At 37.4% G+C, this 17,880-nt stretch overlaps 1 protein-coding gene across 1 annotated transcript in view; it reads right to left on the bottom strand.

Moving 5' to 3' along the window:
• The window catches only part of FAM13A (family with sequence similarity 13 member A), a 363,045-nt gene that overhangs the window by 344,283 nt on the left and 882 nt on the right, over positions 1-17,880 (bottom strand). The gene's annotated exons all lie outside the window — the stretch shown is intronic.

Genomic DNA, 17,880 nt, shown 5'->3' on the forward strand with positions numbered 1-17,880 from the left:
ATTGGAAAGATCTTTCCACTGCCTGCCCCATGCATTTTCACCTTGGCAACCAGGCTTCATTCCTCTACCTCTAACTCCCGTGCAAGGTCCTGTGGGCCAGTTTATGAGATGAAGACCTGAGAAGGCCAATGTTGACCATCTCAAAATACTCCACCAGGAGATATTCTGGACCACCACATCCTATAAGGGAAGCTTTATAGAAATATAAATTTTAGGTCTTATAAATAAGTAAGTTTTATTTTAATATCTTAAAAAATGGTTATTAAAAAATCACTGTCCCAGTTCAGACTATGTATTATATGGTTACCCTAATAGAAAGAATTGATTAGTTGGGCAACAGAACATGTTTGAATAGAAAGTTGCATTTGATTTCAGGCAGACTCCAGAAATCAGTCACACAGGGGAGGAAATTTCAGTAGGAAGCATACATTAGGAGCCTTTTCATAAACGTCTCAAAGCCTGCTGCAGCCTTCCCTGGCTTCTTTAATCATCATAGCCTATTTATTCTATCTCTGAAAAATTTTTTAATTCAATTTCCTCTCAGTTCTTGCAGACATTTTTTAAAATTAAAGAATTTTTAAATGTTGTGCCTCATCAGCATTCCTTTGGTACAACTACACCACTAACTACACTTCTGAAACAGATTTGATTATGTTACTTTCCGGCTTATTTTATTTCTCTTTAGGTCTAAAGGCTCAATATATTAGCTTCAAGGGATCTGTGATCATCCAAATAATTATATTTGAATTTTGAGTGTGTACATATGGAATTGAGCATCTATCTTCATATTTTTAATTTTTTTAAAGAATAAAAACTGCTGGCCTATAGATTAAGTTCCAAACTCCTTAGCATGGCTTTCAGAATTTTTCAAAATCGAGTTCCATACTAGCTTTATCCCCATTATATACCTTAAATTCTAGCCTTCTTGCCTATGGTGGGCTGGATAATGGCCCCCAAAGATGTCCACTTCCTAGTTCCCAGAACTTGTGAATATGTCATCTTGCATGGCAAATGGGGTTTTGCAGATATATTTAAGTTACAGATCTTGAGATGGGAAGATTATCCTGGATTATCTGGGCTCAATCTCATCATATGGGTCCTTAGAGGGTCAGAGGTAGAGGAACTGCCATGATACAAATGGCAATTGTAATCAGAGAGATTTAAAGATCCAAAGCTGCTGGCTTGAAGATGGAGGAAGAGGCCATAAACCAAGGAATGAAGGTGGCCTCTAGAAGCTGGAAAATGTAAGAACTCATCTAGAATACCAAGAAGAACCTTGATTTTAGTCCAGTGAAACTGATTTAAGATTTCTGATCTCCAGAACAGTAAGATAAGAAAGTTGTGTTGTTGTAAGTCACTAAGTTTCTGGTAATTTGTTACAGCACCAATAGGAAACAAATACATTGTTGTTCTTTAAATTAAATAAGGTGTACACTGTCCCACTTCAGAACCTTTATGATCTTGTATTTGCCAGAAATGGCTTTGCTCTCCTTTTCTTACTTGGGGGACATATATACACACACACATATATACCTCAATGCCCAGCACCAATGTCACTAGCATTCCTAACACTGCTCTTCTGTATGAACATATGCCTGGTTTAAACCAGTAGTAAAATATTTACCCATGGCATTGTTATAGTTTGCAAATCTATCTTTCTAGATTGAAATCTTTTGAGGACAGAGTAATACCTTATTGTATTTCCTTCCAAGCCTCACAACAAATATTTGTGCAATTAATGCATTAAATGTGTGGTGATTAAATCTTTGGTTGTTACTGGAAGCACTTGAGGACTCAGTTAAAAGTCAGGACAAGAAAGAGGGATCCCATGAGTATCATCAGTAAAAGAATTGAAATGTGTGATCATAGACACGATTTGTAAGGGATTTTAGAGAAAAAAATCCAGAGATCTGAAAAAAAGAAAAAGAGTAAAAAATAATAGTGTGGAAAAACAGGTGAAAGTAACTTCCATTTATAAGATGAATAAGTCCTGCAAATGTAATGTTCAGCATAGTGACTATAGTTAATACTGTACTGTATATTTGAAAGCTACTGAGTAGATCTTAAAAGTTATCAACACAAGAAAAAAAATTTGTATGTAAAGGGATGTGAGATGATGGATGCTAATTAAACTTACCATGGTGATCCTTTAGCAATATATAATCAAATGTTGTACATCTAAAATTTATGTTATATGTCCATTTTATCTTAATAAAATGGAAGAAAAAATGATATAAAGATTTTTATTCCTATAAGAAGTTTGAGTTATAACCTATAATTACATTAACATAAAATCTGTAAGAGAGAAGGAATAGGCAGAAGTATAATGCTCATGGAAAGATAGGTTTGTAGCCCAAATATTTGAGTTCTTCATTTTCAACATTTTTTTTTTTTACCAAGAAGATTTCACTAAATTTTTTCAAATCCTACCTCAGAATAAAGGTTAAGTTGAAATTCTTGAGGCAATTACTTTTGACTCTTTAAATAAAAATCTACTCTTAAAATAATAGTGTATGACTTATGGCTGGCATAGACCCTGACCCATTGCAAGACTAATAAATAATATAGTTTATATTTTTTAAAAAATCCAGAAAGTAAAAAACAAAACCCCTTTTGCTATATGTAATACATATTAATAGATTATAATTCATATATATATGAACAAATAAGAAAATATTCCTATTAACTGAATAACAATTCCCAGAACTAGAATTAAAAGATGTTTAACCTCATGAAGGGGGTATAGGGAGGAGTTACTAATAATTGTTTATCACCAAAGGCTTTCACATATGTTCTCATTTAGTTATGACAATTCCACAGCATACATATTATTTATGTTTGTCAAATGAGACTGAGGCTCGAGGGAGGTTCAGACTTACACAGACAATAATGGACAAAGCTAGGCTTCAAACCTATGCTGAGACCTAGGTTTTCACAAATGCATTAAATTAAGAAAGGTCAATCCCTGTTTGGAACGCACCTGGTTTCCAATTTTGACTAGGCTAAGGGTAATGACATGAACATCACTGCCAATTACAAGGTATAAATAGTAAGCCAATATTCTAACTGAGAAAAATGTTAGAACAAAAGAGGTACCTTGAGAGTTTTTTTTTTTTTTTTTTTAAAGATTTTTATTTATTTATTTGAGAGAGAGAATGAGACAGAGAGAGCATGAGAGGGTCAGAGGGAGAAGCAGACTCCCTGCCGAGCAGGGAGCCCGATGTGGGACTCGATCCCGGGACTCCAGGATCATGACCTGAGCCGAAGGCAGTCGCTTAACCAACTGAGCCACCCAGGCGCCCGAGAGTTTTTTTTTTAAATATTATTAAACACATGTACCTATATTATTTCATTCAATCAACATGAAAAAAAGCTAGGATATAAAGGCCAACATTCCTATTTTACAACAAAAAAACACTGGAAACTCAGAAACCAAACTACTTGCCCCATCACACAGCTGGTAAGAATGTACATACAAACAGAAACTCAAGACTTCACTTATTTACTCATTTAACAATCAAATATTTACTAAGATAATACCATGTGCCATGTACTACTGCAGACTATTTTCTCTCCAGTGATCATTTTTAATGGATATAACTTATATTCCTGGAAGACTTAAAACTCATGTGAGTTATAATATGCTAGGCTGTCATGGACTATTAGGAAAGATGGAGGGGGTGCTGCTATAGGATTGCTGTGCATTCACATGGCAGTTAACTGTTTAATAATATCTCACATAACTATAGCTGTGATAGTTTATTATTTACAGACATGAATTGATGCTACATCTCTAATTTATATATAATAATGTTCTTCATTGGACTATAGCAAAACTCCTACTGATCAAGCACTTAACTACTGCAACCTGATATAAATTAATTTCCTAATAATTTACATCAAAGAGCCTCAAACTAGGGAGGCTGGGAAGATGGCAGAGTTAGAGGACCCCAAGCTCACCTCATCTCACAGATACGAAAAGTTAACACGTACATCAGTATAAATAACCCAGAAAATGACCTGAAGACTGGTAGACCAAACTCCACAAATAAAGGCAGAGAAGAGGCCACATCAAAGAGGGTCGGAAGAGTGGAGACACAGTGGGAAGTGAAATGGACCAGGGCTGTTGGAGGGTGGGGGGTTGGGGGGCACACAGGCATGGAGAAGGGCAAGAAACACGCTATCACATCTGGGAGCCTGCACAGGGAAAATGAATCCCCACGACATTTGGCTTTGAAAGCCAGAGGGACCCAATTTCATGAGTTCTTAACAAACAGGACTTAAATCCTGGAATTTAAAAAATCAGCGGCTTGGTTCTGGGAAAGCTGGGAGGGCAACAGGAAGCCCAGTCCCTGCCCTTAAAGAGACAGCACCACAAAGAGCCCTCTGATGCTACAGCAGAGAAGCCGTAGTTTGAAAAACGCCCGGGGCGTATGGGAGAAAGAGCTCTTTACTGATCTCAGAGCGTGTTCTGAAGGGGCAGAGATCCCAGGAAGACTCCTCCAAGAACAAAGAAGTGGGCAGGCACCAATTCCCTCTTCTGCCCCTCAGCATAAACACACAGCCACCTGCGGGAACCAGCCGACATTCACTACCTAACTTGCTTACATCAAGCCCTGCTCCCCCACACTTCAGTAGATCAGCCATTTCCAGTCACACTTGCCTCAGTCCTATTGCCATGGGGCCCCCCCAGCCCAGAAGACCAGTGCAAACCTTGCCAATACCATGTCTCCTGATAAGCATGCTTTATGAGGCCTTGGTTCAGGTGGCGGTGATGTGGCAGCAGGCCCTGCAGAAGCCCACAGCACACCTTGCTAAAATTGCACCTGCCCCCCCCAACCCACACCCAGCCCTGGAGCTGGTGGCAGCAGGTGTCATTTCACAAGCAGACCGGCACACATATTTTAAAAACTATGCACCCAGGCCAGGAACCAAACCCTCCCACAACAGGCAAAGAGAGACTCTGCAGGAGCCTAGACTGCAGGCAAAAGCAGCCAGGACACAACAGCAGGGCACACGCCACACACACAGGAGACACTCCGTGAAATGCCAGGTTCTGGGGAACAGGGAACACTGCACTGCAAGGCACTATAGGACCTCGTCTTCATTAAGCTAGTACTTTCAAGAGCAGGAAGCTTAACTGACCTTCCTCACACACAGAAACAGAGTTGGACAAAATGAGAAGACAGAGGAATATGTCCCAAATAAAAGAACAGGACAAAATCAGAGCAAGAGACCTAAGTGAAACGGAGATAAGTAATATGTCAGAGAATTTAAAGTAATGATCATAAAGACACTGCACTTGAAAAAAGAGTGGAGGACATTAGTGAGACTCTTAAAGAGATACAAAAGAACATATCAGAGATGAAGAATACAATAAATGAAATTAAAAATACACAAGATGAAATAAATAGCAGGCTAGAGGAAGCAAAAGAATGAATCAGTGACCTGGAGGACAGAGTAATGAAATGTAATCAAGCTGAGCAGGTGAGAGAAAAAAAAATTATGCAAAATGAGAATAGATTTAGGGAACTCAGTGACTCCATCAAGTGTAATAACATTCACATTATTGGGATCCCAGAAGAATAAGAGAGGGAGAAGGGGTCAGAAAATTTGAAGAAATAATAGCTGAAAACTTTCCTAATCTGGGGAAGGAAACAGATATCCAGATCCAGAATGCACAAACAGTCCCCAACAAAATCAACCCTAGGAGGTCCACACCAAGACACATAATAATTAAAATGGTAAAAAATAGTGATAAAAAGATTATTTTAAAAGCAGCAAGAGAAAAGATAATTACATACTAGGGAGCCCCCATAAGGCTATCGGCAAATGTTTCAGCAGAAACTTTGCAAGCCAGAAGAGAGAAGCATGATATATTCAAAATGCCAAAAGGGAAAAATATGCAGCCAAGAATACTCTATCCACAATGCTAATATTCAGAATAGAAGGAGAGAAAAAGAGTTTCTCAGACAAACGAAAGCTGAAGGAGTTCATGATCACTAAACTAGCCCTCCAAAAAAGGAGGACTCTGAGTAGAAAGACCATGAGTATGAAAAGTGGGAAACACAAAAGCAGTAAAAATAAGTGTATCTGTAAAAATCAAAGGACTCACAAAATAAATGGATGTAAAATATTACACCATGTCCCCAAAATGTGGGGTGGAGAGGAGTAAAGAATGGGGTCAAAATTAACTTAATATACACTGTTATATGCAGGAGATATTATATACAAACCTAATTGTAACAAGTCAAAAACCAATAATAGATATGCAAAGAATAAAGAGAAAGAAATCAAGTATATCACTAAAGAAAGCCAACAAACTATGAAAGAGAGTAAGTGAAGAAAGGATCAGAGAAAAACTACAAAAATGACCACAAAACAAGTAACAGTCTGGCAACAAATACATATCTATCATTAATTACCTTGAATGTAAGTGGACTAAATGCTCCAATCAAAAGACACAGGGTGATGGAATGGATAAAAAAGCAAGACCCATCTATATGCTGCCTACAAGAGACTCATTTCAGACCTAAAGACACCTGCAGATTGAAAGTGAGGGGATGGAGAAATATTTATCATGCAAATAGATGTCAAAAAAAAAAAAAAAGCCAAGGTAATAATACTTATATCAGACAAAACAGACTTTAAAACAAAGACTGTCCACAAGAGAAAAAAAGGACAGAATCCAATAAGAAGATAACAATTGTAAATATTTATGCACCCAACAAGGGAGCACTCAAATACATAAAATAGTTAATAAAAACATAAAAGAACTATTTGATAGTAACACAACAGTAGGGGACTTTAACACCCCACTTACAATGGACAGATAATCTAAACAGAAAACCAACAAGGAAACAATGGCTTTGAAAGACACACTGGACCAGATGGACTTAACAGATGATATATTAGGAATATTCCATCCTAAAACGGCAGAATACACATTCTTTTCAAGTGTACATAGAACATTCTCCAGAATAGATCAGATATTGGCCCATAAAACAAGTCTCAACAAATTTAAGAAGATTTAAAATTTGGGGGATGCAGCAAAAGCTGTCCTAAGAGAGAAGTTTATAGCAATACAGGCCTACAACAACAAGCAAGGAAAATCGCAAATAAACCTAACCTTCCACCTAAAGGAGATAGAAAAAGAACAAACAAAACCCAAAAACAAGCAGAGGGAAGGAATAATAAATATTAGGGCAGAAATAAATGACAGAGAAACTAAACACAAAAACAAAAACAAACAAAACAAAACAAAAACCCACTAGAACAGATCAATGAAACAAGGAGTTGGTTCTTTGAAAAGATCAACAAAATTGATAAAACTCTAACCATACCCATCCAAAGAGAAAGAGAGAGGGAGAGAGGACTCACAAAATCACAGATGAAAGGAGAAATAAGAACTGACACCACAGAAATATAAACGATTGTTAGAGAATATTACAAAAAATTATATGCCAACAAATTGGACAACCTAGAAAAAAATGGATAAATTTCTAGAAACATACAACCTACCAAAACTGAAGCAGGAAGAAATAAAAATTTGAACTGATTAGCAAAGAAACTGAATCAATAATCAAACTCCCAACAAACAAAAGCCCAGGACCACACGGCTTCACAGGCAAATTCTATGAAACATTTAAAGAAGAGTTGATACCTACTCTTCTCAAACTATTCCAAAAAATGGAAGAGGAAGGAAAACTTCCAAATTCATTCTATGAGGCCAGTGTTACCCTGATACCAAAACCAGATGAAGACACCACAAAAAAGGAGAATCACAGGCCAATCTGAAGAACATAGATGCAAAAATCCTCCACAAAATATTAGCAAACTGAATCCAACAATACAAAAAAAAAAATCATTCAACATGATCAAGTGTGATGTGTTCCTGGGATGCAAGAGTGGTTCAACATTCACAAATCAATCAACATGATACATCACATCCACAAGAGAAAGGATAAAAACCATATGATTGTTTCAACAAATGCAGAAAAACACCTGACGAAGTACAACATCCAATCATGATAAAAACCCTCAACAAAGTAGGCTTAAAGGGAACATACTTCAACATAATAAAGACCCTATATGAAAAACCCACAGCTAACATCATACTCAATGGGGAAAACCTGAGAGCTTTTCCTCTAATGTCAGGAACAAGACAACGATGTCTATTATTACCACTTTTATTCAACATTGTACTAGAAGTCCTAGCCAGAACAATCAGACAACAAAAAGAAATAAAAGGCATCCAAATTGTGGATGGAAGGAAGAAGTAAAACTTTCACTATCTGCATATGACATGATACTATATACAGAAAACCCAAAGACTCCAGCAAAAAACTGTTAGAGCTGATACACAAATTCAGTAAAGTTGCAGGATACAAAAATCAATGTAAAGAAATCTGTTGCATTCCCATACACTAATAATGAAGCAACAGAAAGTGAAAATAAGAAAACAATCCCATTTACAACTGCACCAAAAAAGAATAAAATACCCAGGAATAAACTTAACCAAAGAGATGAAAGACCTGTGCTCTGAAAACTGCAAAACATTGATAAAAAAAATTTAAGACAATGAAAAGAAATGGAAAGATGTTCCATGCTCATGGGTTGGAAAAACAAATATTGTTACAATGTCTATACCACCCAAAGCAATTACAGATTTAATGCAATGCCTATCAAAATACCAACAGTATTTTTTACAGACCTAGAACAATCCTAAAATTTGTATGAAACCAAAAGACTCCAAATAGCCAAAGCAATCTCAAAAACAAAAACAAAAAAACAAAACAAAACAACCCTGGGGGAATCAGAATACAGGTTTCAAGTTATATTACAAAGCTGTAGTAACGGAAACAGTATGGTACCGGCACGAACACACACACAGATCAACGGAACAGAACAGAAAGCCCAGAAATAAATCCACAATTATATGGTCAATTAATCTTCAACAAAGGAGGCAAGAATGGGAAAAAGACAGTCTCTTCAACAAATAGTATTGGGAAAACTGGACAGCTACATGTAGAGGAAAGAAATGGACCACTTTCTTACACCATACACAAAAATAAATTCAAAATGAACTGAGGACCTAAACGTGAGACCTGAAACCATAAAAATCCTAGAAAAGAGTACAGGCAGTAATTTCTCTGATGTCAGCCGTAGCAACATTTTTCTAGATATGTCTCCTGAGGCAAGGAATACTAAAGCAAAAACTATTGGGACTATATCGAAATAAAAAGCTTCTGCACAGCAAAGGAAACAACCAACAATTCTAATAGACAACCTACTGAATGGGAGAAGATATTTGCAAATGACATATCCAATAAAGGGTTAATATCCAAAATATATAAAGAACTTATACTACTCAACACATAAAACCCCCAAATAATCCAATGAAAAAATGGGCAGTAGCCATGAACAGACATTTCTGCAAAGACATGTAGATGGTGAACGGATACATGAAAAGATGTTCATCATCAATCATGAGGGAAATGCAAATCAAAACCACAATGTGATATCACCTCACACCTGTCAGGATAGCTAAAATCAAAAACTCAGGAAACAAGTGTTGGTGAGGATGTAGAGAAAAAGGAACCCTTGTGTGCACTGCTGATGTGAATGCAAACTGGTGTAGACACTGTGGAAAACAATATGGAAGTTCCTAAAAACATTAAAAATAGAACTAACCTATGATCCAGTAATCACACTACTGGGTATTTACCCAAAGAATACAAAAACAGTAATTCGAAGGCATATATGCATCCCTATGTTTACTGTAGCATTATTTACAATAGCCAAACTACGGAAGCATCTCAAGTGTCCATCGATAGATGGATAAAGAAAAAATGTGGTGTGTATAAATATAATACAATAAAATATTATTCAGCCATAAAAAAGAATGAAACCTTGCCATTTGCAACAATATGGATGGAGCTAGAGCATATAATGAAAAAAGAGCAGGGAAAGCTTCCAAATACATCGTACAAAGTCAGCAATACCCTGACACCAAAACCAGTCCAAACTACCACACACACAAAAACTACAGACCAATATCCCTGATAAACATAGATCTCTCTCTCTCTCTCTCTCTCTCACACACACACACACACACACACACACACACGAATATTATGCAGCCATAAAAAAGGATGAAATCTTGCCATTTGTGATAACATGGATGGACCTAAAGGGTATTATGCTAAATGAAATAAGTCAGACTTAGACAAATGCCCTAATGATTTAATTCATGTGTGGAATGTCATAAATGAATCAGATGAATAAACAAAAATCAGAATCAGACCTATAATTACAGAGAACTGAGGACTGCCAGATGGAAGGGGGGTGGAGGAATGGGCAAAGTGGATGAAGGCGAGTGGGAGATACAGGCTTAAGGTGGAATGATTAAGTCACTGGAATGAAAAGCACACCATAGGGAATACAGTCAATGGTATTATATCACTGTATGGTGGCAGATGGCAGCTACCCTTGCAGTGAGCATAGCATATAGAGATGCTGAATCACTATGCTATGTATCTGAGACTATTGTAAAACTGTATGTCAACTATACTCAAAAAAATTTTTAAAAACTCACCTAAAAACTTTCTCTTCTTTGACTGTAGCAATGATAAACTAAAATCACCTGTTGTTTAAAAATGAAGACCAACAACTTAGGAACAAAGAAGTTCAGTGCAAAAGTAACTCCTGTATTGCGTTAACAGATATCATTGTTAAATAAATCAGCCTGTTTCTTTAACAGTACCAGAAACTGCCGATTGAAGTGACAAATTTTAAAATTCCAGTCAGCTTCAAAATGATGGTTTAATAATCCCGTAAGTTTCTTCTCAACAAGCAATCATGTAACTGTACATCAATTTCAGCACACGTTGATAGGGACTTTCCAAATTGTTAGGTAGTTCCACTATTACATCCCCAAAGGAAAAGACCACAATGTAGAAGATAAGGGAGAGGGAAAAACAGAAATTTTTGAACACTACAAGCTTAAGTTTAGAGAAGAGTTGGGGGAAAAAAATATGTGTATGTGGGTGTTGGTGGGTGTGGGTATATAGGTGTATTTGTGTGTGTATATGTAATATTCAAATTATTCAGGCTAAAAATCTGCCAAAACCACAATATATGGAATATGCTGTGATTTAGGATTAAAGCAAAGAAAGAAAATGTGCACCTGTTTTGGATTAATGAAATGAGAACCCTGAGGTAGTTTTGTGAGTCCCTTAATAAGTACAACCATAGATATACAATCCACCCTCATAAATACCCTACAATATCATTATATGTGTATGAATTAATCTGGCCTTTCCCACCATAGTTGTCTTTTAGCACTACAGCTCCTTTCAAAGCTTCCTTTCTTAGTTTAAGAGAATACAGGTATTTCCTTCTAGTCAAAAGATGTAGGAAATAATAAAATCATAGCTAGTATTAGTGCTTAGTGCAGCGGGTTAGGTACTCTGCAAAGTGATTTATACCTACTATTTCAGTTCATCCTTATTAATAAAACCGAAATCAGTAGGATTTTTATTCCCATTTTCCAAATGTGAAAGATTTTATAAAACCAATTGGAGATTCCATTGCTGGTAGATGACCGAAGTACAAACCAGAGACTGTTCCTGGAACCCATCAAGTTTATGACTCACTAAGATGTACTGCCTGTCTGGTCTCTTCAGTTTATTGTTTACATGCTTCCAAAACAATGGTTGAGATAACCATAATATAAAAAGAGAGTTACCATTAAAACATCAAAATTTTAAAAATACAGTCAGTAATAAGAAAAAGACAAGTACTGGGAAATCCAAATGAACTAGCTATGGCAATCAAACACAAACTTAAGCTCACAGATTTGTGCAAGTCAGTGCTAAAATGGACATTTCTAGTTCTTATGTCAGATAAAGTTAAATTTCATCTGGAAGTCATCTTTTTTTCTGACATTAAAAATTGTCAGAATTTATCACATGGATCCTTAAGTAAAGAAAGGGACAGTATCTCACAATCAGTATTTTCACATCAGTTGGGCTAAAAACGTGAGATACTTCTCAGAAGGTTATTTATTATGTCTCTCCTCTAAGAAAGCCAGTGGAGGAAGAGTAAATTGGATCATTTAACACTCAACATTGTAACTCTATTTTAACCCAGATAAAAACTGAGCTAAGGATGTGAATCATCGTTTCTCCAAAAAAGATACATAAATAATAAGTCAGCACAAAGTGATGCTTGAGTCAGCCATCAGAGAAATGCCAATCAAAACCACAATGCAATACCACTTCACACACACTAGGATGATGATAAATCAAAAAGATAATAACAAGTGTTGGCGTGGATGTGGAGAAATTGGAGCCCACTACGGTCTAAATGTTTACGTCCCTCCAAAATTCATATGTTGGAATCCTCATGCCCAATGTGATGGCATTTGGAGGTGGGGGCCTTTGGTCATGAGGATGGAACCCTTGTGAATGGAATTAGTGTTCTTATGAAGAAATCCAGAGATCCCTTGCCCCTTCCCCCATGTGGAGACACAGCAAGAAGGAACCATCTATGAACCAGGGAGTCCTAACTGAATCTGCTGGCACCTTGATCTTGGACTTCCCGGCCTCCAAAACTGTGAGAAATAAATTTCTGTAGTTTATAAGCTATCCCATCTGTGGTATTTTGTTCTAGCAGTATGAATGAACTAAGACAGGGTACAATGAACCAAGACTTCATACTCAGTATGAATGAACTAAGAAATACCTCCTCAAAAGTTTAAATATAGGGGCGCCTGGGTACCTCGGTCAGTTAAATGTCTGCCTTCGGCTCATGATCCCAGGGTCCTGGGATCGAGCCCCACGTTAGGCTCCCTGCTCAGAGGGGATCTTGCGTCTACCTCTCCTCTCTGCTCATACTCTCCCGCTCTCTCAAATAATAAATTTTTAAAAATCTTAAAAAAGTTTAAACATATGACCCAGCAATCCCAATCTATTATATACCTAAGAGAAATGAAAACATATGTCCAAATGTCCAATGTCCAAAAGCTTGTGCATGGATGTTCATAGTAACATTATTCATAAGAGCCTAACAATGGAAACTTAAATTTCCATCAACTGATGAATGGACTAATGTCATATATCCATATAATGGAATATTATTCAGCAATAAAAGAAAATGATGTACTGACAATGTACATAAAATGGCATACTGATATATGCTATAACATGAACCTTGCAAACTTTATGTTAAGTGAAAGAAGCCAGCCACAAAGTACACATATTATATGATTCCATTTATATGAAATGTCTAGAATAGGTAAATCCATAGAGACAAGTGGTTGCCAAAGGCTGGGGAGCAGGAGAGAGGGTTGCGGGGGGCGGGTGGGGAATGGGAAGTGATTGCTAATAGTATGGGATTTATTTTGGGGTGATGAAAACTTTGAAAATTGATTGAAGCTGTTTGAGAAGCACTATCATGGGACCTTTTTAAACTAGAAGCATGGAAGCCAGGCATTAATAACAGTCTTCTTCAACCATAAGAGAGTCTAAGGCAGAATTGCATCATGATATTATCTACACAGCTAAATTAGGGATAGTTTCAAGGCTGAATAAGCTTATCAGTGATTATCATTTAAGCTTTTTGGACTCTGGATCCTTTGAGGATTTGCTGAAAGCTTTGAAGAAGGTAGGAGTCGTGTTACCCTGAGGAGTCTAAATACTTCATAGACATTAGAGGAGGACTCTCCATGATTGTGGTAAAATAAGAAAAAACAAGATCACTGCACAATTCCATTTGAATAGAAATGTAAGAAGGGAGTGGGAAATGCTGTGCAACAAAAAATGACCAAACATCCCCCTCTCCTGGCTTGCACGATTGACTACCATGACTGCTCCAATGAAACTCTAGCCTGTCCCTCTAGCTTCCTGAATAAAATTAAGATGCTCAAGAGTCAAATTGCTCCTGCTTTCTTAGAGCCCCCAATCCAGAGATTTCTTACTTTCTTTAAACCTCTTGAAAAATCACCCTACCCAAATCCTGTAACAGGTTCCACCTGACTCCCTCTCTTTGAGACACTCCATGGTTTTCCAAGGTACGATGGGTCTCCCTTGCTGCAGCAGTAAGCCCAATTTTGGCAACAGGTGTATTCCTGGTAATATATGGCTGATGAGAAGTAATAATATAATAAAATACAATATGCCATTAAGTGTACGTATAAAATTTTGTGTATATTAGGACTTCGTGTTCTCATTAAAAAATGTATACACACACACTATATATGAGATAATTACATTGATACAAGAAAGACAATGGCTACACCCCAAAATGTTTAGAGTTATTATCTCTGAATGCTGGTATGCTTGTTTTCCTTTCTGCTTTTCTGTATTTCCTATTTTCCTTCAAAGATGGTGTATAGTTTAAGAACAAAGGGCGAGGGGGGGAGAAGAAAAACTCCCTTCTAAGAGAATATATTATTATGAGGGAAGAACCTCATATTCAAAATGGTTGTCAGTACATAAGGTGTTCAAACTTTAGCGTGTTAAATCACCTGGGATGCGTGCTGAAAATGAAAGATTCCAGAAGCTACACTTTGGACCCCAGGTGATTCTGACCCATCAGGTCTGAGGAGCAACCTTGGGGAAAAGCAGGGTTTTTAAAAAAAATTTTTTTTGAAGATATTTATTTGAGAAAGACAGAGAGCAGGGGAGAAGGAGGTGGGAGGGCGAGAAGCAGACTCCCCGCCAAGCCAGGAGCCCAATGTGGGGCTCAATCCCAGGACCTGGAGATCACAACCTGAGCCAAAGGCAGACGCTCAACTGACTGAGCCACCCAGGCGCCCTGGGAAAAGCAGGTTTCTAGACAAACTAGAACAGAAGGATGTACAGATTAACAGAGAAAGGAGAGGACGTTTTAGGCTTATAGAACAGCAGCAAGCGGAGTCTTAAAGCATGAAGCTGCATGTGCTGAGGACAGTGAGCATGAGTGGTCTGGTGGTGCACAGTGGCTTTCAGTAAAATGGATTTGACCAATCTAAAGGGACCGAGGGCTCCTTTAGAGAAGAGCTGGAAACCAGGCAGGTTTGGAAAGGTAGAGTGGGTATATAAACTTCACTCAAGTTTCCAACCCACATTGCCACCATCAATTAGCAGTTCACCGGTTTCTTCAATTTATATCCACAGGTTTTTCAGAAAGCAAGTCTAACTTTTCCTTAAACATTTCCACCAGCAATTTTCATTTTTTCGACCTATTAAAACTTTTCTATCTTCCTAGGAACTCATCCTCTTATCTTTGCCTATGCTGCCAGTGAACTGGAAACCTGTCAGCCAACAAGGAAACCTAGAAAACAAAATTAAATTTAAAAGCCTCTTACTGGGCATCGATAGGACTCAAGAGTATGAAAAAAATCATTATCTTTCAATATCATGTTAACAAGTTTTTAAAAAAAGATAAAGTCTTTTCCAGTGAGTAATCTGATCTTTCACTTGGGTCCAGAAATTTTCAAGTAGAAAAGTATTTCTACTTTTAACCATATAAAAGGGATTTTTATATTAAAAATGAATACTTCAGACTTTTGTCTATAATACAAAGTAAAATAACTTTACAGCTAAAAGAGACTTCAAATAACAAGTTTTCATTTTAGTTCTAAATACTGTTTGCCCCCCCCACGCACACATGCGCATACTCTCCAAAAGAAAAACAAATTATATTTTAGCCAGAAAATTCCCCTCAATATTTTATGTCCCTTAAAGTAGGTGAATAGTACATGGTTTTTGTGAAACTATTTCAACTGGCAGTAATTTTCAATTATTAAGAGAGAAATACTATTTGATATTAAATCAGTTTAATGCAAATAGAATAACAGTATCATGTCCTCATCTTAAGCTTATTGGAATAGCTAATTTGAGTAACTTAAACAAAAATCTCCAAATAAATGAGGGTCACTGATAAAGTAAATGAAACCCGAAAAGAAAGCAGTTCCTTTAAAAGAATTTACTCTACCTAGAAATTATATTACTATTATAACACTATCAAGCATAAAGCATAAACCTGAAAATGAGGCCACAAAATGTATTTGCATTGATATTATCTCAGCAGGAAAGGGAATTTGGAGCTTCACTTTCAGGTGATTTGGAGTAGCTTTAGAAAACCCACTGTCCAATGAACCAAAGGTTATGTCTGATGAACACTGTTGCAGATTTAAGGTACCCTCACAACTAGAATGCCTTTTTGGTAGGTTAATGTCAAAAATTCCATTTTAAGAAATGGCAACTTCATGCAAAAATAATCACAATATACTTTTCCCTCTTTTCCGGTCTGAGTTAAATACCTCAATTGTGATGGTGTGGCAGAGCATGTTGCCTTTAAAACCAAATAGATCTGGCTCAACTCTCCATTCTGCCACCTACATTTAATAGATTCACATACTTTTTAGCTTTTGTTTCATTGTACATAAAACGGGTTAACATTGACCTCACTCATAGCACAAGCATAAGGATTAAGAGCTATCACAAGAACCTAGAAGGAAAGAGATCCTGGTGGCAGGATTCCCTAAGGAGTGAAATGTCTTCTGATTAGAGAATAAACTGCAGTGAATGGTAAGGGACAGTTAGAAAAAAACAAAATACAAATTTGTACGATAAAGGAAAAAGAATCTTTAAGATTTCACACACAGTTGAGAGGGAAGGCGAGAGGGGACCCTAGACAGAAAAATGTTGGAGAAAGGAGAGGATGGCATAGAAGATGGAATGAAGCTGTGACCCAAAGAGAAGAGTGGATGATAAGAAGTTACCTGTGGCCACCCTGGCTCCTAATAGAACACACATTCTATTGTAAGGTCCTCCCCCGCCTCCCACTCTTGTACTTTAATATAAATTAATCTGCCACAACTAGCAACCCCTCCCCCCCAACAAAAAGGAAGAAGTCAGAGAAAATTAGCTTCTGTAAAGACACAGCTGTCTAGGGTAAAATCTCAAAGTCTACTAAATACAACTGGCTTGTGTGAGGTGTTTTGAGGAAATCAAGGCATGTGGGCCACGTTCCAGATCTGAACTTACACAAGGTGATGAAAAGGGAACAGCTCTAAGAGATAAAGGCACCGGCAAGCTGGAGAATCAGCAGAAACAGGAAAATGATCCAAGTGGTATCTGGAAGGAAATTAAACCCCAGAGATATTGGCGGAGGGAGAGAAGAGTCGGGGTTCACTTTATTTAAATATATAAAGGACCCAGGGACGCCAGTAGGCTGGCGGGCAAGGGGAAAGCCAGGCTGCTAACATCTGCTTACATGCCACCTCCGTTGGTTAGAACTCCGTAAATGTCAGCTCTCTTCCCGTACGAGGAATGGATAATGTATCAGATACAACTGTTTTCACGCTTCTTACAACTGTGAGGGGCGGAAAGCCAAACTTTTAAAAGTGATATAAAACTAGCATAAAGTTGTACTTTACCGAAAAGAGTCAACCAAAAATGCCAAAACTGCGTGGTTGATATATCGGGGGAAGGATCGGGGAGGGGGAGATCTACCTTTAGGAAAAGCAGGTATTTGTCAAAAGCCACTTCACAGCATAACTAGGAGATCAAAGATTTTTCCATCATGCCAGATACAGCACAGCTGCGATTTTCAGGAAGGCAACTGAGCCGTTTGGGCGGGGGGAGTCAGAGGCTTACAAGGAGCATCTCTTTGCTGCAGTATTAATGCTCAGGTCAGTTCCCCTTGGAAACGTTTTTAGCAACAATATGGCCTTTGCAAATAAATGACGAATTACTGTGCTACTTTATGTTAACGAAAATGGCTAGACTTTTGTGCTCAGGTCTTGGAGAAACTTTAGGCTTTTCCATTTTTCAAAGTATTACACACACGCGCGCACACACACAAGACAGAAAAGGCTAAATGCGTTTC

Source organism: Halichoerus grypus, chromosome 3 (genome assembly GCF_964656455.1).
Source record: "Halichoerus grypus chromosome 3, mHalGry1.hap1.1, whole genome shotgun sequence".
NCBI classification, from domain to species: Eukaryota; Metazoa; Chordata; class Mammalia; order Carnivora; family Phocidae; genus Halichoerus; species Halichoerus grypus.